General features: G+C 44.3%; 8 non-coding genes across 8 annotated transcripts; all 8 read left to right on the forward strand.

The window, feature by feature from the left end:
* The first annotated feature begins 2,094 nt into the window (after nucleotides 1–2,094).
* On the forward strand, nucleotides 2,095–2,285 carry LOC130312287 (U2 spliceosomal RNA). The gene has a single exon (XR_008860419.1). It is a non-coding gene; the product is annotated as a U2 spliceosomal RNA (small nuclear RNA).
* Nucleotides 2,286–4,377: 2,092 nt separating this feature from the next.
* LOC130312288 (U2 spliceosomal RNA) lies at nucleotides 4,378–4,568 on the forward strand. Its single transcript, XR_008860420.1, has one exon. It is a non-coding gene; the product is annotated as a U2 spliceosomal RNA (small nuclear RNA).
* Nucleotides 4,569–6,657: 2,089 nt separating this feature from the next.
* LOC130312289 (U2 spliceosomal RNA) lies at nucleotides 6,658–6,848 on the forward strand. Its single transcript, XR_008860421.1, has one exon. It is a non-coding gene; the product is annotated as a U2 spliceosomal RNA (small nuclear RNA).
* Nucleotides 6,849–8,955: 2,107 nt separating this feature from the next.
* LOC130312290 (U2 spliceosomal RNA) lies at nucleotides 8,956–9,146 on the forward strand. Its single transcript, XR_008860422.1, has one exon. It is a non-coding gene; the product is annotated as a U2 spliceosomal RNA (small nuclear RNA).
* A 2,094-nt stretch (nucleotides 9,147–11,240) lies between these two features.
* Nucleotides 11,241–11,431, forward strand: LOC130312292 (U2 spliceosomal RNA). The gene has a single exon (XR_008860424.1). It is a non-coding gene; the product is annotated as a U2 spliceosomal RNA (small nuclear RNA).
* Nucleotides 11,432–13,527: 2,096 nt separating this feature from the next.
* Nucleotides 13,528–13,718, forward strand: LOC130312293 (U2 spliceosomal RNA). Its single transcript, XR_008860425.1, has one exon. It is a non-coding gene; the product is annotated as a U2 spliceosomal RNA (small nuclear RNA).
* A 6,865-nt stretch (nucleotides 13,719–20,583) lies between these two features.
* Nucleotides 20,584–20,783, forward strand: LOC130312300 (U2 spliceosomal RNA). The gene has a single exon (XR_008860432.1). It is a non-coding gene; the product is annotated as a U2 spliceosomal RNA (small nuclear RNA).
* A 2,097-nt stretch (nucleotides 20,784–22,880) lies between these two features.
* Nucleotides 22,881–23,071, forward strand: LOC130312294 (U2 spliceosomal RNA). The gene has a single exon (XR_008860426.1). It is a non-coding gene; the product is annotated as a U2 spliceosomal RNA (small nuclear RNA).
* The last annotated feature ends 840 nt before the right edge of the window (nucleotides 23,072–23,911 follow it).

The following is a 23,911-nucleotide window of genomic DNA, read 5'->3' on the forward strand; positions in this document are numbered from 1 at the left end:
CCTTACAGGGTTAAAAAGAAAGATTCCTACTTTCATTGCTACCTGCTTGCTGGCTAGCCAGCTAGCCAGCCCTGTGGGCCTTGCTGCTGCTGCAGCCAAAAAACAAAAGGTGGTGCTGCTGCTGCTTCTGCTGCTTCTGCTTCTGCTTGTGTCTGGCCCCTGTTGGAGCTTCCAGGCACAGGACTTCTGCTGCTGCTGACTAAATGGCCTCCTTAATTGGATCATTTGAGTAGCCAGCACACCTGTGCAGGTAGGGCATGACATGATAGGCAGCTGCCTTGATAGCGGGTGGGTGCTGAATGTTCCTAATTGACAAAATAAGATTAATGCTTATGAAGAAATATAAAATCTCATCCCTTCCCCAATATCGCGCCACACCCCTACCCCTTAATTCCCTGGTTGAACGTGATGGACATATGTCTTTTTTCGACCGTACTAACTATGTAACTATGTAACATAACATGGGGGGGGGGGGGGGGGTCTCCTGGCTGTTCACACAGGTGTGTCATTGCTGTACATTGACCATGCATTGCTTCTGTGGTATTGCAAAGGCAAAGACAAATGCTTCCAGCCATCCATTGCACTAATGGATTGGTCATCAGCTGGCTGTCTATGTCCCGCATCAATATAGACCAAAGTACAGAGGGTTAGGCTATGCTATTGTGCACCTACCTGATGCATCAGAAGGTGCGAGGCCCTTGCTAAATTCTGTGCACAGACTTTGAGATCTATGCTTTAGACTGTATCTAAACCTGCTCCAACATGGACTGACATTCTGGCCTACTTTCAGCCGATGCGACTTGTCTGTCGCTGAACAGTCGCTTTTTATGTATTCAGCACCTATGTATAATGTTGTAAAAATGCTCTAGAAGCTAAAGTCGCAGAAATGTCACACATATTTGGCCTGCAACTTTCTGTGCGACAAATTCAGACAGGAAAAATCAGTATAAATCCTTAGAAAATTATCCCCCAGTGTCTCCATCTGCTGGCGGTATTGAATAAGCATTGCTGCACTGATGGGGTATGCATTAGACGAAAAAAAAGAAGAAAAAGAAGAATAATACGCCCAGAAAAGAGGCGAAAAGGAGAAAAACGTAAAAAAACGTGAAAAAAAAGTAAGAGGAAGAGAAGGGAAAAAAAGGTGGAAATGGGTTTAAAAGTGATTTCGGCGGAGAAATATATATATATATATATATATATATATATATATATATATATATATGCGCACACACACACATAGATATAAACGTATTCTCCGTTGAGATATTGCAGCCGCTGCTGTGTCCAGGCCCAGGAGCCTTAGCACTGTGCTGTGATGTCACTCAATACCACTGACATCACTAGGTGTAAACAACATCTCTCCTTTGCTGTGTATGTGACTATGGAGCTGTTTGGTGATGTCGTCTATTACGGCCTTCATAGAAGCAACAGGAGATTGTTGCATCCATCTTGAACCCTCAGAACTACAGTGCTATGATGTCACTCACTTCCACAGGCCTTGCAGAGTGTAAACAACAACAACCCAGCTTTGTTGTGTATGTAACCAAAGGGATTTGTGATGTCACCTAGAACCTTCACAGCAGCGACAGCTTTATGAGGAGCATCAGCACTGCTCTGCCTGAGCAGAACCATCACCGCCATAGGTTGTCAAATAACCCGGATTTAACCCACACAGGTAAGTCCAATGGGGTGCAGGCATGTCCTCTATGCTTACAGCTTCCCGTGGGTGTTGGTTTGATACCGTTTGGGGACAGCCAAGGAGGCATCTGCAGGCAACAAAGGTAGGTGTGTGCTTGTGTGTGTGTTTCCTATGCAGATCCTAAGCCCAGTGTCACATGCAAGTAGGAGGAGTAAGAAGGGTTCCTGGCAAATCCGGGTTATGGATTGCATTTAAAAAGGCCCCGTGGGAGTGCAATGGGCCCCTGTCTTGCTGCTTAGCAATAATGGTATGGGTTTAGGTTCTGCTGTGTGTACTGGTGGTTGACTGCCCCCCAGCCCAGAGTGTGCATGGAAAATTGTCTGGCAGCCTCCCTGACAGCAAGCAGTGATAGTGCCCATGAAGGGGACCTTGTTGGGCCCGCCCCTTTCACGGTTATCGCTTCTCGGCCTTTTGGCTAAGATCAAGTGTAGTATCTGTTCTTATCAGTTTAATATCTGATACGTCCCCTATCTGGGGACCATATATTAAATGGATTTTTGAGAACGGGGGCCGATTTCGAAGCTTGCTTCCGTCGCCCTATGCATTGACCCGATATGGCAGTATCTTCGGGTACAGTGCACCACCCCCTTACAGGGTTAAAAAGAAAGATTCCTACTTTCATTGCTACCTGCTTGCTGGCTAGCCAGCTAGCCAGCCCTGTGGGCCTTGCTGCTGCTGCAGCCAAAAAACAAAAGGTGGTGCTGCTGCTGCTTCTGCTGCTTCTGCTTCTGCTTGTGTCTGGCCCCTGTTGGAGCGTCCAGGCACAGGACTTCTGCTGCTGCTGACTAAATGGCCTCCTTAATTGGATCATTTGAGTAGCCAGCACACCTGTGCAGGTAGGGCATGACATGATAGGCAGCTGCCTTGATAGCGGGTGGGTGCTGAATGTTCCTAATTGACAAAATAAGATTAATGCTTATGAAGAAATATAAAATCTCATCCCTTCCCCAATATCGCGCCACACCCCTACCCCTTAATTCCCTGGTTGAACGTGATGGACATATGTCTTTTTTCGACCGTACTAACTATGTAACTATGTAACATAACATGGGGGGGGGGGGGGGGGGGTCTCCTGGCTGTTCACACAGGTGTGTCATTGCTGTACATTGACCATGCATTGCTTCTGTGGTATTGCAAAGGCAAAGACAAATGCTTCCAGCCATCCATTGCACTAATGGATTGGTCATCAGCTGGCTGTCTATGTCCCGCATCAATATAGACCAAAGTACAGAGGGTTAGGCTATGCTATTGTGCACCTACCTGATGCATCAGAAGGTGCGAGGCCCTTGCTAAATTCTGTGCACAGACTTTGAGATCTATGCTTTAGACTGTATCTAAACCTGCTCCAACATGGACTGACATTCTGGCCTACTTTCAGCCGATGCGACTTGTCTGTCGCTGAACAGTCGCTTTTTATGTATTCAGCACCTATGTATAATGTTGTAAAAATGCTCTAGAAGCTAAAGTCGCAGAAATGTCACACATATTTGGCCTGCAACTTTCTGTGCGACAAATTCAGACAGGAAAAATCAGTATAAATCCTTAGAAAATTATCCCCCAGTGTCTCCATCTGCTGGCGGTATTGAATAAGCATTGCTGCACTGATGGGGTATGCATTAGACGAAAAAAAAGAAGAAAAAGAAGAATAATACGCCCAGAAAAGAGGCGAAAAGGAGAAAAACGTAAAAAAACGTGAAAAAAAAGTAAGAGGAAGAGAAGGGAAAAAAAGGTGGAAATGGGTTTAAAAGTGATTTCGGCGGAGAAATATATATATATATATATATATATATATATATATATATATATGCGCACACACACACATAGATATAAACGTATTCTCCGTTGAGATATTGCAGCCGCTGCTGTGTCCAGGCCCAGGAGCCTTAGCACTGTGCTGTGATGTCACTCAATACCACTGACATCACTAGGTGTAAACAACATCTCTCCTTTGCTGTGTATGTGACTATGGAGCTGTTTGGTGATGTCGTCTATTACGGCCTTCATAGAAGCAACAGGAGATTGTTGCATCCATCTTGAACCCTCAGAACTACAGTGCTATGATGTCACTCACTTCCACAGGCCTTGCAGAGTGTAAACAACAACAACCCAGCTTTGTTGTGTATGTAACCATAGGGATTTGTGATGTCACCTAGAACCTTCACAGCAGCGACAGCTTTATGAGGAGCATCAGCACTGCTCTGCCTGAGCAGAACCATCACCGCCATAGGTTGTCAAATAACCCGGATTTAACCCACACAGGTAAGTCCAATGGGGTGCAGGCATGTCCTCTATGCTTACAGCTTCCCGTGGGTGTTGGTTTGATACCGTTTGGGGACAGCCAAGGAGGCATCTGCAGGCAACAAAGGTAGGTGTGTGCTTGTGTGTGTGTTTCCTATGCAGATCCTAAGCCCAGTGTCACATGCAAGTAGGAGGAGTAAGAAGGGTTCCTGGCAAATCCGGGTTATGGATTGCATTTAAAAAGGCCCCGTGGGAGTGCAATGGGCCCCTGTCTTGCTGCTTAGCAATAATGGTATGGGTTTAGGTTCTGCTGTGTGTACTGGTGGTTGACTGCCCCCCAGCCCAGAGTGTGCATGGAAAATTGTCTGGCAGCCTCCCTGACAGCAAGCAGTGATAGTGCCCATGAAGGGGACCTTGTTGGGCCCGCCCCTTTCACGGTTATCGCTTCTCGGCCTTTTGGCTAAGATCAAGTGTAGTATCTGTTCTTATCAGTTTAATATCTGATACGTCCCCTATCTGGGGACCATATATTAAATGGATTTTTGAGAACGGGGGCCGATTTCGAAGCTTGCTTCCGTCGCCCTATGCATTGACCCGATATGGCAGTATCTTCGGGTACAGTGCACCACCCCCTTACAGGGTTAAAAAGAAAGATTCCTACTTTCATTGCTACCTGCTTGCTGGCTAGCCAGCTAGCCAGCCCTGTGGGCCTTGCTGCTGTTGCAGCCAAAAAACAAAAGGTGGTGCTGCTGCTGCTTCTGCTGCTTCTGCTTCTGCTTGTGTCTGGCCCCTGTTGGAGCGTCCAGGCACAGGACTTCTGCTGCTGCTGACTAAATGGCCTCCTTAATTGGATCATTTGAGTAGCCAGCACACCTGTGCAGGTAGGGCATGACATGATAGGCAGCTGCCTTGATAGCGGGTGGGTGCTGAATGTTCCTAATTGACAAAATAAGATTAATGCTTATGAAGAAATATAAAATCTCATCCCTTCCCCAATATCGCGCCACACCCCTACCCCTTAATTCCCTGGTTGAACGTGATGGACATATGTCTTTTTTCGACCGTACTAACTATGTAACTATGTAACATAACATGGGGGGGGGGGGGGGGTCTCCTGGCTGTTCACACAGGTGTGTCATTGCTGTACATTGACCATGCATTGCTTCTGTGGTATTGCAAAGGCAAAGACAAATGCTTCCAGCCATCCATTGCACTAATGGATTGGTCATCAGCTGGCTGTCTATGTCCCGCATCAATATAGACCAAAGTACAGAGGGTTAGGCTATGCTATTGTGCACCTACCTGATGCATCAGAAGGTGCGAGGCCCTTGCTAAATTCTGTGCACAGACTTTGAGATCTATGCTTTAGACTGTATCTAAACCTGCTCCAACATGGACTGACATTCTGGCCTACTTTCAGCCGATGCGACTTGTCTGTCGCTGAACAGTCGCTTTTTATGTATTCAGCACCTATGTATAATGTTGTAAAAATGCTCTAGAAGCTAAAGTCGCAGAAATGTCACACATATTTGGCCTGCAACTTTCTGTGCGACAAATTCAGACAGGAAAAATCAGTATAAATCCTTAGAAAATTATCCCCCAGTGTCTCCATCTGCTGGCGGTATTGAATAAGCATTGCTGCACTGATGGGGTATGCATTAGACGAAAAAAAAGAAGAAAAAGAAGAATAATACGCCCAGAAAAGAGGCGAAAAGGAGAAAAACGTAAAAAAACGTGAAAAAAAAGTAAGAGGAAGAGAAGGGAAAAAAAGGTGGAAATGGGTTTAAAAGTGATTTCGGCGGAGAAATATATATATATATATATATATATATATATATATATATATATGCGCACACACACACATAGATATAAACGTATTCTCCGTTGAGATATTGCAGCCGCTGCTGTGTCCAGGCCCAGGAGCCTTAGCACTGTGCTGTGATGTCACTCAATACCACTGACATCACTAGGTGTAAACAACATCTCTCCTTTGCTGTGTATGTGACTATGGAGCTGTTTGGTGATGTCGTCTATTACGGCCTTCATAGAAGCAACAGGAGATTGTTGCATCCATCTTGAACCCTCAGAACTACAGTGCTATGATGTCACTCACTTCCACAGGCCTTGCAGAGTGTAAACAACAACAACCCAGCTTTGTTGTGTATGTAACCAAAGGGATTTGTGATGTCACCTAGAACCTTCACAGCAGCGACAGCTTTATGAGGAGCATCAGCACTGCTCTGCCTGAGCAGAACCATCACCGCCATAGGTTGTCAAATAACCCGGATTTAACCCACACAGGTAAGTCCAATGGGGTGCAGGCATGTCCTCTATGCTTACAGCTTCCCGTGGGTGTTGGTTTGATACCGTTTGGGGACAGCCAAGGAGGCATCTGCAGGCAACAAAGGTAGGTGTGTGCTTGTGTGTGTGTTTCCTATGCAGATCCTAAGCCCAGTGTCACATGCAAGTAGGAGGAGTAAGAAGGGTTCCTGGCAAATCCGGGTTATGGATTGCATTTAAAAAGGCCCCGTGGGAGTGCAATGGGCCCCTGTCTTGCTGCTTAGCAATAATGGTATGGGTTTAGGTTCTGCTGTGTGTACTGGTGGTTGACTGCCCCCCAGCCCAGAGTGTGCATGGAAAATTGTCTGGCAGCCTCCCTGACAGCAAGCAGTGATAGTGCCCATGAAGGGGACCTTGTTGGGCCCGCCCCTTTCACGGTTATCGCTTCTCGGCCTTTTGGCTAAGATCAAGTGTAGTATCTGTTCTTATCAGTTTAATATCTGATACGTCCCCTATCTGGGGACCATATATTAAATGGATTTTTGAGAACGGGGGCCGATTTCGAAGCTTGCTTCCGTCGCCCTATGCATTGACCCGATATGGCAGTATCTTCGGGTACAGTGCACCACCCCCTTACAGGGTTAAAAAGAAAGATTCCTACTTTCATTGCTACCTGCTTGCTGGCTAGCCAGCTAGCCAGCCCTGTGGGCCTTGCTGCTGCTGCAGCCAAAAAACAAAAGGTGGTGCTGCTGCTGCTTCTGCTGCTGCTGCTTCTGCTGCTTCTGCTTCTGCTTGTGTCTGGCCCCTGTTGGAGCGTCCAGGCACAGGACTTCTGCTGCTGCTGACTAAATGGCCTCCTTAATTGGATCATTTGAGTAGCCAGCACACCTGTGCAGGTAGGGCATGACATGATAGGCAGCTGCCTTGATAGCGGGTGGGTGCTGAATGTTCCTAATTGACAAAATAAGATTAATGCTTATGAAGAAATATAAAATCTCATCCCTTCCCCAATATCGCGCCACACCCCTACCCCTTAATTCCCTGGTTGAACGTGATGGACATATGTCTTTTTTCGACCGTACTAACTATGTAACTATGTAACATAACATGGGGGGGGGGGGGGGGGTCTCCTGGCTGTTCACACAGGTGTGTCATTGCTGTACATTGACCATGCATTGCTTCTGTGGTATTGCAAAGGCAAAGACAAATGCTTCCAGCCATCCATTGCACTAATGGATTGGTCATCAGCTGGCTGTCTATGTCCCGCATCAATATAGACCAAAGTACAGAGGGTTAGGCTATGCTATTGTGCACCTACCTGATGCATCAGAAGGTGCGAGGCCCTTGCTAAATTCTGTGCACAGACTTTGAGATCTATGCTTTAGACTGTATCTAAACCTGCTCCAACATGGACTGACATTCTGGCCTACTTTCAGCCGATGCGACTTGTCTGTCGCTGAACAGTCGCTTTTTATGTATTCAGCACCTATGTATAATGTTGTAAAAATGCTCTAGAAGCTAAAGTCGCAGAAATGTCACACATATTTGGCCTGCAACTTTCTGTGCGACAAATTCAGACAGGAAAAATCAGTATAAATCCTTAGAAAATTATCCCCCAGTGTCTCCATCTGCTGGCGGTATTGAATAAGCATTGCTGCACTGATGGGGTATGCATTAGACGAAAAAAAAGAAGAAAAAGAAGAATAATACGCCCAGAAAAGAGGCGAAAAGGAGAAAAACGTAAAAAAACGTGAAAAAAAAGTAAGAGGAAGAGAAGGGAAAAAAAGGTGGAAATGGGTTTAAAAGTGATTTCGGCGGAGAAATATATATATATATATATATATATATATATATATATATATATATGCGCACACACACACATAGATATAAACGTATTCTCCGTTGAGATATTGCAGCCGCTGCTGTGTCCAGGCCCAGGAGCCTTAGCACTGTGCTGTGATGTCACTCAATACCACTGACATCACTAGGTGTAAACAACATCTCTCCTTTGCTGTGTATGTGACTATGGAGCTGTTTGGTGATGTCGTCTATTACGGCCTTCATAGAAGCAACAGGAGATTGTTGCATCCATCTTGAACCCTCAGAACTACAGTGCTATGATGTCACTCACTTCCACAGGCCTTGCAGAGTGTAAACAACAACAACCCAGCTTTGTTGTGTATGTAACCAAAGGGATTTGTGATGTCACCTAGAACCTTCACAGCAGCGACAGCTTTATGAGGAGCATCAGCACTGCTCTGCCTGAGCAGAACCATCACCGCCATAGGTTGTCAAATAACCCGGATTTAACCCACACAGGTAAGTCCAATGGGGTGCAGGCATGTCCTCTATGCTTACAGCTTCCCGTGGGTGTTGGTTTGATACCGTTTGGGGACAGCCAAGGAGGCATCTGCAGGCAACAAAGGTAGGTGTGTGCTTGTGTGTGTGTTTCCTATGCAGATCCTAAGCCCAGTGTCACATGCAAGTAGGAGGAGTAAGAAGGGTTCCTGGCAAATCCGGGTTATGGATTGCATTTAAAAAGGCCCCGTGGGAGTGCAATGGGCCCCTGTCTTGCTGCTTAGCAATAATGGTATGGGTTTAGGTTCTGCTGTGTGTACTGGTGGTTGACTGCCCCCCAGCCCAGAGTGTGCATGGAAAATTGTCTGGCAGCCTCCCTGACAGCAAGCAGTGATAGTGCCCATGAAGGGGACCTTGTTGGGCCCGCCCCTTTCACGGTTATCGCTTCTCGGCCTTTTGGCTAAGATCAAGTGTAGTATCTGTTCTTATCAGTTTAATATCTGATACGTCCCCTATCTGGGGACCATATATTAAATGGATTTTTGAGAACGGGGGCCGATTTCGAAGCTTGCTTCCGTCGCCCTATGCATTGACCCGATATGGCAGTATCTTCGGGTACAGTGCACCACCCCCTTACAGGGTTAAAAAGAAAGATTCCTACTTTCATTGCTACCTGCTTGCTGGCTAGCCAGCTAGCCAGCCCTGTGGGCCTTGCTGCTGCTGCAGCCAAAAAACAAAAGGTGGTGCTGCTGCTGCTTCTGCTGCTTCTGCTTCTGCTTGTGTCTGGCCCCTGTTGGAGCGTCCAGGCACAGGACTTCTGCTGCTGCTGACTAAATGGCCTCCTTAATTGGATCATTTGAGTAGCCAGCACACCTGTGCAGGTAGGGCATGACATGATAGGCAGCTGCCTTGATAGCGGGTGGGTGCTGAATGTTCCTAATTGACAAAATAAGATTAATGCTTATGAAGAAATATAAAATCTCATCCCTTCCCCAATATCGCGCCACACCCCTACCCCTTAATTCCCTGGTTGAACGTGATGGACATATGTCTTTTTTCGACCGTACTAACTATGTAACTATGTAACATAACATGGGGGGGGGGGGGGGGGTCTCCTGGCTGTTCACACAGGTGTGTCATTGCTGTACATTGACCATGCATTGCTTCTGTGGTATTGCAAAGGCAAAGACAAATGCTTCCAGCCATCCATTGCACTAATGGATTGGTCATCAGCTGGCTGTCTATGTCCCGCATCAATATAGACCAAAGTACAGAGGGTTAGGCTATGCTATTGTGCACCTACCTGATGCATCAGAAGGTGCGAGGCCCTTGCTAAATTCTGTGCACAGACTTTGAGATCTATGCTTTAGACTGTATCTAAACCTGCTCCAACATGGACTGACATTCTGGCCTACTTTCAGCCGATGCGACTTGTCTGTCGCTGAACAGTCGCTTTTTATGTATTCAGCACCTATGTATAATGTTGTAAAAATGCTCTAGAAGCTAAAGTCGCAGAAATGTCACACATATTTGGCCTGCAACTTTCTGTGCGACAAATTCAGACAGGAAAAATCAGTATAAATCCTTAGAAAATTATCCCCCAGTGTCTCCATCTGCTGGCGGTATTGAATAAGCATTGCTGCACTGATGGGGTATGCATTAGACGAAAAAAAAGAAGAAAAAGAAGAATAATACGCCCAGAAAAGAGGCGAAAAGGAGAAAAACGTAAAAAAACGTGAAAAAAAAGTAAGAGGAAGAGAAGGGAAAAAAAGGTGGAAATGGGTTTAAAAGTGATTTCGGCGGAGAAATATATATATATATATATATATATATATATATATATATATATATATGCGCACACACACACATAGATATAAACGTATTCTCCGTTGAGATATTGCAGCCGCTGCTGTGTCCAGGCCCAGGAGCCTTAGCACTGTGCTGTGATGTCACTCAATACCACTGACATCACTAGGTGTAAACAACATCTCTCCTTTGCTGTGTATGTGACTATGGAGCTGTTTGGTGATGTCGTCTATTACGGCCTTCATAGAAGCAACAGGAGATTGTTGCATCCATCTTGAACCCTCAGAACTACAGTGCTATGATGTCACTCACTTCCACAGGCCTTGCAGAGTGTAAACAACAACAACCCAGCTTTGTTGTGTATGTAACCAAAGGGATTTGTGATGTCACCTAGAACCTTCACAGCAGCGACAGCTTTATGAGGAGCATCAGCACTGCTCTGCCTGAGCAGAACCATCACCGCCATAGGTTGTCAAATAACCCGGATTTAACCCACACAGGTAAGTCCAATGGGGTGCAGGCATGTCCTCTATGCTTACAGCTTCCCGTGGGTGTTGGTTTGATACCGTTTGGGGACAGCCAAGGAGGCATCTGCAGGCAACAAAGGTAGGTGTGTGCTTGTGTGTGTGTTTCCTATGCAGATCCTAAGCCCAGTGTCACATGCAAGTAGGAGGAGTAAGAAGGGTTCCTGGCAAATCCGGGTTATGGATTGCATTTAAAAAGGCCCCGTGGGAGTGCAATGGGCCCCTGTCTTGCTGCTTAGCAATAATGGTATGGGTTTAGGTTCTGCTGTGTGTACTGGTGGTTGACTGCCCCCCAGCCCAGAGTGTGCATGGAAAATTGTCTGGCAGCCTCCCTGACAGCAAGCAGTGATAGTGCCCATGAAGGGGACCTTGTTGGGCCCGCCCCTTTCACGGTTATCGCTTCTCGGCCTTTTGGCTAAGATCAAGTGTAGTATCTGTTCTTATCAGTTTAATATCTGATACGTCCCCTATCTGGGGACCATATATTAAATGGATTTTTGAGAACGGGGGCCGATTTCGAAGCTTGCTTCCGTCGCCCTATGCATTGACCCGATATGGCAGTATCTTCGGGTACAGTGCACCACCCCCTTACAGGGTTAAAAAGAAAGATTCCTACTTTCATTGCTACCTGCTTGCTGGCTAGCCAGCTAGCCAGCTAGCCAGCCCTGTGGGCCTTGCTGCTGCTGCAGCCAAAAAACAAAAGGTGGTGCTGCTGCTGCTTCTGCTGCTTCTGCTTCTGCTTGTGTCTGGCCCCTGTTGGAGCGTCCAGGCACAGGACTTCTGCTGCTGCTGACTAAATGGCCTCCTTAATTGGATCATTTGAGTAGCCAGCACACCTGTGCAGGTAGGGCATGACATGATAGGCAGCTGCCTTGATAGCGGGTGGGTGCTGAATGTTCCTAATTGACAAAATAAGATTAATGCTTATGAAGAAATATAAAATCTCATCCCTTCCCCAATATCGCGCCACACCCCTACCCCTTAATTCCCTGGTTGAACGTGATGGACATATGTCTTTTTTCGACCGTACTAACTATGTAACTATGTAACATAACATGGGGGGGGGGGTCTCCTGGCTGTTCACACAGGTGTGTCATTGCTGTACATTGACCATGCATTGCTTCTGTGGTATTGCAAAGGCAAAGACAAATGCTTCCAGCCATCCATTGCACTAATGGATTGGTCATCAGCTGGCTGTCTATGTCCCGCATCAATATAGACCAAAGTACAGAGGGTTAGGCTATGCTATTGTGCACCTACCTGATGCATCAGAAGGTGCGAGGCCCTTGCTAAATTCTGTGCACAGACTTTGAGATCTATGCTTTAGACTGTATCTAAACCTGCTCCAACATGGACTGACATTCTGGCCTACTTTCAGCCGATGCGACTTGTCTGTCGCTGAACAGTCGCTTTTTATGTATTCAGCACCTATGTATAATGTTGTAAAAATGCTCTAGAAGCTAAAGTCGCAGAAATGTCACACATATTTGGCCTGCAACTTTCTGTGCGACAAATTCAGACAGGAAAAATCAGTATAAATCCTTAGAAAATTATCCCCCAGTGTCTCCATCTGCTGGCGGTATTGAATAAGCATTGCTGCACTGATGGGGTATGCATTAGACGAAAAAAAAGAAGAAAAAGAAGAATAATACGCCCAGAAAAGAGGCGAAAAGGAGAAAAACGTAAAAAAACGTGAAAAAAAAGTAAGAGGAAGAGAAGGGAAAAAAAGGTGGAAATGGGTTTAAAAGTGATTTCGGCGGAGAAATATATATATATATATATATATATATATATATATATATATATATATGCGCACACACACACATAGATATAAACGTATTCTCCGTTGAGATATTGCAGCCGCTGCTGTGTCCAGGCCCAGGAGCCTTAGCACTGTGCTGTGATGTCACTCAATACCACTGACATCACTAGGTGTAAACAACATCTCTCCTTTGCTGTGTATGTGACTATGGAGCTGTTTGGTGATGTCGTCTATTACGGCCTTCATAGAAGCAACAGGAGATTGTTGCATCCATCTTGAACCCTCAGAACTACAGTGCTATGATGTCACTCACTTCCACAGGCCTTGCAGAGTGTAAACAACAACAACCCAGCTTTGTTGTGTATGTAACCAAAGGGATTTGTGATGTCACCTAGAACCTTCACAGCAGCGACAGCTTTATGAGGAGCATCAGCACTGCTCTGCCTGAGCAGAACCATCACCGCCATAGGTTGTCAAATAACCCGGATTTAACCCACACAGGTAAGTCCAATGGGGTGCAGGCATGTCCTCTATGCTTACAGCTTCCCGTGGGTGTTGGTTTGATACCGTTTGGGGACAGCCAAGGAGGCATCTGCAGGCAACAAAGGTAGGTGTGTGCTTGTGTGTGTGTTTCCTATGCAGATCCTAAGCCCAGTGTCACATGCAAGTAGGAGGAGTAAGAAGGGTTCCTGGCAAATCCGGGTTATGGATTGCATTTAAAAAGGCCCCGTGGGAGTGCAATGGGCCCCTGTCTTGCTGCTTAGCAATAATGGTATGGGTTTAGGTTCTGCTGTGTGTACTGGTGGTTGACTGCCCCCCAGCCCAGAGTGTGCATGGAAAATTGTCTGGCAGCCTCCCTGACAGCAAGCAGTGATAGTGCCCATGAAGGGGACCTTGTTGGGCCCGCCCCTTTCACGGTTATCGCTTCTCGGCCTTTTGGCTAAGATCAAGTGTAGTATCTGTTCTTATCAGTTTAATATCTGATACGTCCCCTATCTGGGGACCATATATTAAATGGATTTTTGAGAACGGGGGCCGATTTCGAAGCTTGCTTCCGTCGCCCTATGCATTGACCCGATATGGCAGTATCTTCGGGTACAGTGCACCACCCCCTTACAGGGTTAAAAAGAAAGATTCCTACTTTCATTGCTACCTGCTTGCTGGCTAGCCAGCTAGCCAGCCCTGTGGGCCTTGCTGCTGCTGCAGCCAAAAAACAAAAGGTGGTGCTGCTGCTGCTTCTGCTGCTTCTGCTTCTGCTTGTGTCTGGCCCCTGTTGGAGCGTCCAGGCACAGGACTTCTGCTGCTGCTGACTAAATGGCCTCCTTAATTGGATCATTTGAGTAGCCAGCACACCTGTGCAGGTAGGGCATGACATGATAGGCAGCTGCCTTGATAGCGGGTGGGTGCTGAATGTTCCTAATTGACAAAATAAGATTAATGCTTATGAAGAAATATAAAATCTCATCCCTTCCCCAATATCGCGCCACACCCCTACCCCTTAATTCCCTGGTTGAACGTGATGGACATATGTCTTTTTTCGACCGTACTAACTATGTAACTATGTAACATAACATGGGGGGGGGGGTCTCCTGGCTGTTCACACAGGTGTGTCATTGCTGTACATTGACCATGCATTGCTTCTGTGGTATTGCAAAAAAGGCAAAGACAAATGCTTCCAGCCATCCATTGCACTAATGGATTGGTCATCAGCTGGCTGTCTATGTCCCGCATCAATATAGACCAAAGTACAGAGGGTTAGGCTATGCTATTGTGCACCTACCTGATGCATCAGAAGGTGCGAGGCCCTTGCTAAATTCTGTGCACAGACTTTGAGATCTATGCTTTAGACTGTATCTAAACCTGCTCCAACATGGACTGACATTCTGGCCTACTTTCAGCCGATGCGACTTGTCTGTCGCTGAACAGTCGCTTTTTATGTATTCAGCACCTATGTATAATGTTGTAAAAATGCTCTAGAAGCTAAAGTCGCAGAAATGTCACACATATTTGGCCTGCAACTTTCTGTGCGACAAATTCAGACAGGAAAAATCAGTATAAATCCTTAGAAAATTATCCCCCAGTGTCTCCATCTGCTGGCGGTATTGAATAAGCATTGCTGCACTGATGGGGTATGCATTAGACGAAAAAAAAGAAGAAAAAGAAGAATAATACGCCCAGAAAAGAGGCGAAAAGGAGAAAAACGTAAAAAAACGTGAAAAAAAAGTAAGAGGAAGAGAAGGGAAAAAAAGGTGGAAATGGGTTTAAAAGTGATTTCGGCGGAGAATATATATATATATATATATATATATATATATATATATATATATATATGCGCACACACACACATAGATATAAACGTATTCTCCGTTGAGATATTGCAGCCGCTGCTGTGTCCAGGCCCAGGAGCCTTAGCACTGTGCTGTGATGTCACTCAATACCACTGACATCACTAGGTGTAAACAACATCTCTCCTTTGCTGTGTATGTGACTATGGAGCTGTTTGGTGATGTCGTCTATTACGGCCTTCATAGAAGCAACAGGAGATTGTTGCATCCATCTTGAACCCTCAGAACTACAGTGCTATGATGTCACTCACTTCCACAGGCCTTGCAGAGTGTAAACAACAACAACCCAGCTTTGTTGTGTATGTAACCAAAGGGATTTGTGATGTCACCTAGAACCTTCACAGCAGCGACAGCTTTATGAGGAGCATCAGCACTGCTCTGCCTGAGCAGAACCATCACCGCCATAGGTTGTCAAATAACCCGGATTTAACCCACACAGGTAAGTCCAATGGGGTGCAGGCATGTCCTCTATGCTTACAGCTTCCCGTGGGTGTTGGTTTGATACCGTTTGGGGACAGCCAAGGAGGCATCTGCAGGCAACAAAGGTAGGTGTGTGCTTGTGTGTGTGTTTCCTATGCAGATCCTAAGCCCAGTGTCACATGCAAGTAGGAGGAGTAAGAAGGGTTCCTGGCAAATCCGGGTTATGGATTGCATTTAAAAAGGCCCCGTGGGAGTGCAATGGGCCCCTGTCTTGCTGCTTAGCAATAATGGTATGGGTTTAGGTTCTGCTGTGTGTACTGGTGGTTGACTGCCCCCCAGCCCAGAGTGTGCATGGAAAATTGTCTGGCAGCCTCCCTGACAGCAAGCAGTGATAGTGCCCATGAAGGGGACCTTGTTGGGCCCGCCCCTTTCACGGTTATCGCTTCTCGGCCTTTTGGCTAAGATCTTGTATCTTGTCAAGGGGCTCTGAGTTCGTCGAACCTTCGGCCTTGAGGCATCGGCGGTTTTTTAGCCGTCTTAAGCCTCATGCTGCTATAGGAGGAGGACTTACAAAGAACGGGAAGGCGATCCCCCATGGCGACCCTTAGGTTTGCTGCGCATACTGAAACTCGGATTAAGAACACCTTCCGTATTGAAGTGGATGAGGAGAAAAAGGAGAAGATGACTTTGGAATTTTTTGTCAAGAGAATTATGCTGGATTTATTGCACATTCAGAGAGAAGATGTGTTTTGCCTAAAAGACCCAGGTAAAGGACTTTTCATTCTTACCTTGACTTCCGCATCTGCATGTGACCATATGTTTGAGAAAGTTCGGGAGCTTGCCAATGAGGAGGATATGAAAGGACTTGTTTTCATTGCTCTATATTCTAATGGCGATGTTCCACTGGTGGTTACTATGCACGATCCATACGTGGATATAAGAGACATTGTCTTATTTTTAAACCAATATTGTGCGGAAGTCAAATACTCTCATAAAATAATGAATGCAATGGACTTTTGGACTGGAAAGCATAAGTTTGCTGTTAAGTTCAGAGAAGATGTGAGAGGAATTGGAGGTCTGTGTCGCCCACCTGCAAATTTTTTAATTGGGCGTAAACGTGGCTATTTATTCTACCCTGGGATGCCGTATTATTGCAGGAAATGCCATGAATATGGTCATACACAAGAATCTTGCAAAGAGGAAGTGGTTATTTGCAAAAGATGTGGCCAAAAAGGCCACACCACTTTGGACTGTCAAAATGAGATTCTGTGTAATGTGTGTAAGCAGAAAGGACACGCTTTTAAGGATTGTCCTCAACGCTCCTGGGCCAATATTGTGGCTACGTCGGCTGGTCCCTCGATGAGGAAGAGCTCCATGGATGCTGTGCCTGTGCCTAAGACCCATACCCTGAAAGTGATGCCTGAGTCTTCTGCTACCGGAATTCCTGTGATACCTGCTGTGGCTCATGTCTCCAAAAGCATTGTGTCCCCGGGGAAGGTCGTGGGACCTGAGACAGAAGTGAGGGGTTCTCCTCTCATGGAAGTTGAGGGTCCTGGACCGCCCAGAAGGGATACAGAGGAGATGGATGTAGAAGAACGGCGAAAGAGGAAAAGCAGAGACCGGAAAGAGGAAAAGGGCCTTAACATCAAAAGGAGTGGTCGAGTTAGTGCGGACGAGGGGAACGTGGAGATTGTCTGCCAAAAGGTTATAACAGCATCCGACCCTGTTAATATTGAGGAATTTGTGTCACCACCTACAGATTGGGGTTCTTTGTCTGAGGATAATGAATGACCCAGGAGCTACCAAGTGTTAATATCTCCTCCTTCAATGTGAGGAGTTTGAAGAGCCCAGAGAGGAGGGCTGCTTTATTTTCTTTCTTGTCTTCTTTGCCTACAGACATTTTATTTTTACAGGAATGTGCCATTGATTATGATATCAATTATTCATCTTTGAGATCTGAATGGACTCTTGGCCCGTCTGTGTGGTCAGGGGATAATGAGAGGAAAGTGACTGGTGTTGGCATACTGTTCAAGAGCAGTGAGTATAAAGTTACCTCCTTCACAGACATTGTACCCGGTAGAGCCCTGCTCGTTCATATTATTTATAATGACATGAATATGAGACTTTTAAATGTATATGCCTCTCCAGATAAGGATGAAAGATCTGATTTATTAGAGAAAATTCAGTTTTATTTACCGGGTTCATCCCCGCTTATCATCGCTGGTGATTTTAATTGTATAATGGCAGGAGAGGAGCGGGCTGGAGGATCTGAACAAAGGAAAGATAAGACTGAAAAACAACTAAAGGATTTTATAGTTGATTTTAATTTAAAAGATTTGTGGAGAACCTCTTTCCCTAATGACCCTGGGTATACCTGGGGGAATAGCCTTTATATGTCAAGGATTGATTATATTTTTGCTTCTGGATTTGCATTTTATGGGAACATGCAATTGACTTCTACCTTTTTTTCAGATCATAAGATTTTATCTGCTACATGTAAGTTTGATGGGGTTTGCAGAGCCAAAGGAGTCTGGCGTCTGAATGTCTCTTTGCTTGAAGATGAAGAAATTAAATGTAATTTTATCTATCTTTTTAAAAAATTGCAGAACTCAAGGACTAATTTTAATTCTCTTTTAGCATGGTGGGAATTCTGCAAGGTAAAATTTAAAGAGTATTTTATTAAGATGGGTGTTAAAAAAACAAAAGAGAAATTGAAATGGTATAGAGATCTTAACACAAAACTACAAACCTATTATCAACTCAAAGAGCTGGGTGTATATGTAGACGATCTGATTTTAAGTGTTAAAAGTGATATTCAGAAGGCTATAACTAACAAAGGGAAAGAAATAATTTTTAACTCCAAAGTTGAATGTAAAGAGAAGGATGAAAAGTGTACAAGATTCTTTTTTAAAAAGGTAATGGAAACAAAAAAGTTAATGATTAACATTGAGGATGAAACTACTAATGTAGGAATGTTATCCAAAGCTAAATCCTTTTATCAAGATCTGTTTAATGAGAAACCCATTGATATATCTGCTGCTAATTTTCTCCTAAGCACTTTAGATTGTGGTTTAAGTAAGGAGGACCAAGATGCACTTTGCACAGAAGTAAGATGCCAAGAATTAGAAATTGCTGCTAAAAGTTTATCCACAGGTAAAACACCAGGTTCTGATGGACTTCCTGTAGAGTTTTATAAAACCTTTTGGGAAATTTTTAAAGATGATTTGCTTAATATTTTTAAGGAGGCTTTTAATTCTGATGTTCTACCTTTATCTTGGAGGAGTGGTATAGTGTCTCTGATCCCCAAAAAGGGGGATAGGAACAGCTTAGAAAATTGGAGACCAATTACGCTTCTTAATGTTGATTATAAGATTATGTCAAAAATTTTTGTTAACAGAATGAAGCCATTTTTGCACAAGGTCATCCATGTGGATCAGGTATGTGGTGTCCCAGGAAGGAGTGTAGCTGAACCTTTAAATGCTATTAGGGACGTCATATGGTATCAGCAAGAGCGGAATCAAAATATAGCCATTCTATCTCTAGATTTTCATAAAGCGTTCGATAGAGTATCACATTGTTTTTTATGGATGGTTTTACAACGCATGGGTTTTCCTAACATACTTATTAAGCAAATTGCTCTCTTATATAAAGGTTCTTTTAGCAGGATTTTAATAAATGGTTTCCTTACAGATTTTATTAATTTATCATCAGGGGTAAAGCAAGGCTGCCCTCTGTCTCCTATACTGTTTATATGTGCAATAGAACCTCTGTTAAACTTAATAAGGAATGATAAAATAATAAAAGGAGTGCCAGTTCCTGGAGGTAATAATGCCACCCTTAAAGTGTGTGGCTATATGGATGATATTAATGTTTTTTGTGAAAGTTCCTTCTCTTTACAAAGAGTTGTTGATGTTACTGATTTCTTTTGTAAAGCTTCTGCTTTTAAACTTAATTTATCTAAATGTGACTGTTTTTATATAGGTAAATGGGAAAACGTGCAAATACCAAACCTAAAATTACAGTCAGAAAAAATAAAAATCCTTGGAGTCATCTTTGATAAAAATAACAATGGTGAGGAAAGTTGGCTAATGGTAAAAGAAAAGGTAAAGAAGAAAGTAGACTTTTGGTCCCTTAGGAAATTATCTTTAGAAGGTAAAATTTTGGTGATTAAGGCTATGCTAATACCCATTATGCTCTATTTAAATATGATTTATCCTCCTAATGAACTTATGTCTAGGCAACTTCAGAGGATTCTCTTTGAGTTTCTATGGAGTTCTAAAGCAGAAAAATTAAAAAGAGATATTATGTATAAGTCACAAAAAAATGGAGGAAAACAGGTTCCCTGTATTAGAAAATTTTTATACTTAAGGTTTTTTAGTTGGTGTTTTAGGGGACTTTTTATGAAAAGTGTATGGTCCTGTTTTTTAAAGTACTCTGCGGGACATATTTTTAGAAGAAGAAAATGGGTGTTTTTATCATTATCTTCTCCTGTACTTTTAACTCCGCCTAAACATTATGCCATGTTAGAAAAAATAATACGTATGTATAACCTTAAAGACTTTGACTTGTTAACCTTGAGGGATGCTCGCAAGATAGAAGTACAGTTAAATTTGCAAGAAGAAATATGTATGGTCTCTAATTTTTCTTATAATAGGTGTGTACAAATATGGAAAAAGGTAAACGAGCCATATCTTTTTAATGAGCACAAGGATTTAGCATGGATGATTATCCATGAGTGTCTTCCGGTAAGATTTTTCCAATATAGAAGAGGTCTAAATGCTGTATGTGTCTGTCCCCGGGAAAATTGCAATATAGATGAAACTGTTTTGCACCTTTTCTGGAATTGTTATTTTGCACAAAAGGTTTTTAGACTAATTGGTTCTTTATTGAAATTCCTAACAGGTCTAAAAGTTTTAAATCATGAAGTTGTTTTATATGGCAAAAGTGATGGAGTTACGAAAGAAAAAGAGAGAATTTTGTGGATTTTTATCAACTGTACAAAAAATGTATTATGGAAAGTTCGTAATATTCTTGTCTTCAAAAGAGATTTTATTTGTGAAAAAGAATGTTTGAAGATGATATACAGTGAAGTTTACTTGTACTATTTAATTGATAAAAAGAGATTTGGGCAGAAAAAAGCATTAGCTATGTGGAATTTACATTTATGGAAAACAGTATTTGAAGTATTGTAAAAATTTTCTTGTGATGTATTTAAGTTTTTGAGTTTTTTCAATAAAAATGTAAAAAAAAAAAAAAAATCTGTTCTTATCAGTTTAATATCTGATACGTCCCCTATCTGGGGACCATATATTAAATGGATTTTTGAGAACGGGGGCCGATTTCGAAGCTTGCTTCCGTCGCCCTATGCATTGACCCGATATGGCAGTATCTTCGGGTACAGTGCACCACCCCCTTACAGGGTTAAAAAGAAAGATTCCTACTTTCATTGCTACCTGCTTGCTGGCTAGCCAGCTAGCCAGCCCTGTGGGCCTTGCTGCTGCTGCAGCCAAAAAACAAAAGGTGGTGCTGCTGCTGCTTCTGCTGCTTCTGCTTCTGCTTGTGTCTGGCCCCTGTTGGAGCGTCCAGGCACAGGACTTCTGCTGCTGCTGACTAAATGGCCTCCTTAATTGGATCATTTGAGTAGCCAGCACACCTGTGCAGGTAGGGCATGACATGATAGGCAGCTGCCTTGATAGCGGGTGGGTGCTGAATGTTCCTAATTGACAAAATAAGATTAATGCTTATGAAGAAATATAAAATCTCATCCCTTCCCCAATATCGCGCCACACCCCTACCCCTTAATTCCCTGGTTGAACGTGATGGACATATGTCTTTTTTCGACCGTACTAACTATGTAACTATGTAACATAACATGGGGGGGGGGGGGGGGTCTCCTGGCTGTTCACACAGGTGTGTCATTGCTGTACATTGACCATGCATTGCTTCTGTGGTATTGCAAAGGCAAAGACAAATGCTTCCAGCCATCCATTGCACTAATGGATTGGTCATCAGCTGGCTGTCTATGTCCCGCATCAATATAGACCAAAGTACAGAGGGTTAGGCTATGCTATTGTGCACCTACCTGATGCATCAGAAGGTGCGAGGCCCTTGCTAAATTCTGTGCACAGACTTTGAGATCTATGCTTTAGACTGTATCTAAACCTGCTCCAACATGGACTGACATTCTGGCCTACTTTCAGCCGATGCGACTTGTCTGTCGCTGAACAGTCGCTTTTTATGTATTCAGCACCTATGTATAATGTTGTAAAAATGCTCTAGAAGCTAAAGTCGCAGAAATGTCACACATATTTGGCCTGCAACTTTCTGTGCGACAAATTCAGACAGGAAAAATCAGTATAAATCCTTAGAAAATTATCCCCCAGTGTCTCCATCTGCTGGCGGTATTGAATAAGCATTGCTGCACTGATGGGGTATGCATTAGACGAAAAAAAAGAAGAAAAAGAAGAATAATACGCCCAGAAAAGAGGCGAAAAGGAGAAAAACGTAAAAAAACGTGAAAAAAAAGTAAGAGGAAGAGAAGGGAAAAAAAGGTGGAAATGGGTTTAAAAGTGATTTCGGCGGAGAAATATATATATATATATATATATATATATATATATATATATATATATATATGCGCACACACACACATAGATATAAACGTATTCTCCGTTGAGATATTGCAGCCGCTGCTGTGTCCAGGCCCAGGAGCCTTAGCACTGTGCTGTGATGTCACTCAATACCACTGACATCACTAGGTGTAAACAACATCTCTCCTTTGCTGTGTATGTGACTATGGAGCTGTTTGGTGATGTCGTCTATTACGGCCTTCATAGAAGCAACAGGAGATTGTTGCATCCATCTTGAACCCTCAGAACTACAGTGCTATGATGTCACTCACTTCCACAGGCCTTGCAGAGTGTAAACAACAACAACCCAGCTTTGTTGTGTATGTAACCAAAGGGATTTGTGATGTCACCTAGAACCTTCACAGCAGCGACAGCTTTATGAGGAGCATCAGCACTGCTCTGCCTGAGCAGAACCATCACCGCCATAGGTTGTCAAATAACCCGGATTTAACCCACACAGGTAAGTCCAATGGGGTGCAGGCATGTCCTCTATGCTTACAGCTTCCCGTGGGTGTTGGTTTGATACCGTTTGGGGACAGCCAAGGAGGCATCTGCAGGCAACAAAGGTAGGTGTGTGCTTGTGTGTGTGTTTCCTATGCAGATCCTAAGCCCAGTGTCACATGCAAGTAGGAGGAGTAAGAAGGGTTCCTGGCAAATCCGGGTTATGGATTGCATTTAAAAAGGCCCCGTGGGAGTGCAATGGGCCCCTGTCTTGCTGCTTAGCAATAATGGTATGGGTTTAGGTTCTGCTGTGTGTACTGGTGGTTGACTGCCCCCCAGCCCAGAGTGTGCATGGAAAATTGTCTGGCAGCCTCCCTGACAGCAAGCAGTGATAGTGCCCATGAAGGGGACCTTGTTGGGCCCGCCCCTTTCACGGTTATCGCTTCTCGGCCTTTTGGCTAAGATCAAGTGTAGTATCTGTTCTTATCAGTTTAATATCTGATACGTCCCCTATCTGGGGACCATATATTAAATGGATTTTTGAGAACGGGGGCCGATTTCGAAGCTTGCTTCCGTCGCCCTATGCATTGACCCGATATGGCAGTATCTTCGGGTACAGTGCACCACCCCCTTACAGGGTTAAAAAGAAAGATTCCTACTTTCATTGCTACCTGCTTGCTGGCTAGCCAGCTAGCCAGCCCTGTGGGCCTTGCTGCTGCTGCAGCCAAAAAACAAAAGGTGGTGCTGCTGCTGCTTCTGCTGCTGCTGCTTCTGCTGCTTCTGCTTCTGCTTGTGTCTGGCCCCTGTTGGAGCGTCCAGGCACAGGACTTCTGCTGCTGCTGACTAAATGGCCTCCTTAATTGGATCATTTGAGTAGCCAGCACACCTGTGCAGGTAGGGCATGACATGATAGGCAGCTGCCTTGATAGCGGGTGGGTGCTGAATGTTCCTAATTGACAAAATAAGATTAATGCTTATGAAGAAATATAAAATCTCATCCCTTCCCCAATATCGCGCCACACCCCTACCCCTTAATTCCCTGGTTGAACGTGATGGACATATGTCTTTTTTCGACCGTACTAACTATGTAACTATGTAACATAACATGGGGGGGGGGGTCTCCTGGCTGTTCACACAGGTGTGTCATTGCTGTACATTGACCATGCATTGCTTCTGTGGTATTGCAAAGGCAAAGACAAATGCTTCCAGCCATCCATTGCACTAATGGATTGGTCATCAGCTGGCTGTCTATGTGCCGCATCAATATAGACCAAAGTACAGAGGGTTAGGCTATGCTATTGTGCACCTACCTGATGCATCAGAAGGTGCGAGGCCCTTGCTAAATTCTGTGCACAGACTTTGAGATCTATGCTTTAGACTGTATCTAAACCTGCTCCAACATGGACTGACATTCTGGCCTACTTTCAGCCGATGCGACTTGTCTGTCGCTGAACAGTCGCTTTTTATGT

The sequence above is a fragment of the Hyla sarda genome, unplaced genomic scaffold (assembly GCF_029499605.1).
Source record: "Hyla sarda isolate aHylSar1 unplaced genomic scaffold, aHylSar1.hap1 scaffold_1712, whole genome shotgun sequence".
NCBI classification, from domain to species: domain Eukaryota; kingdom Metazoa; phylum Chordata; class Amphibia; order Anura; family Hylidae; genus Hyla; species Hyla sarda.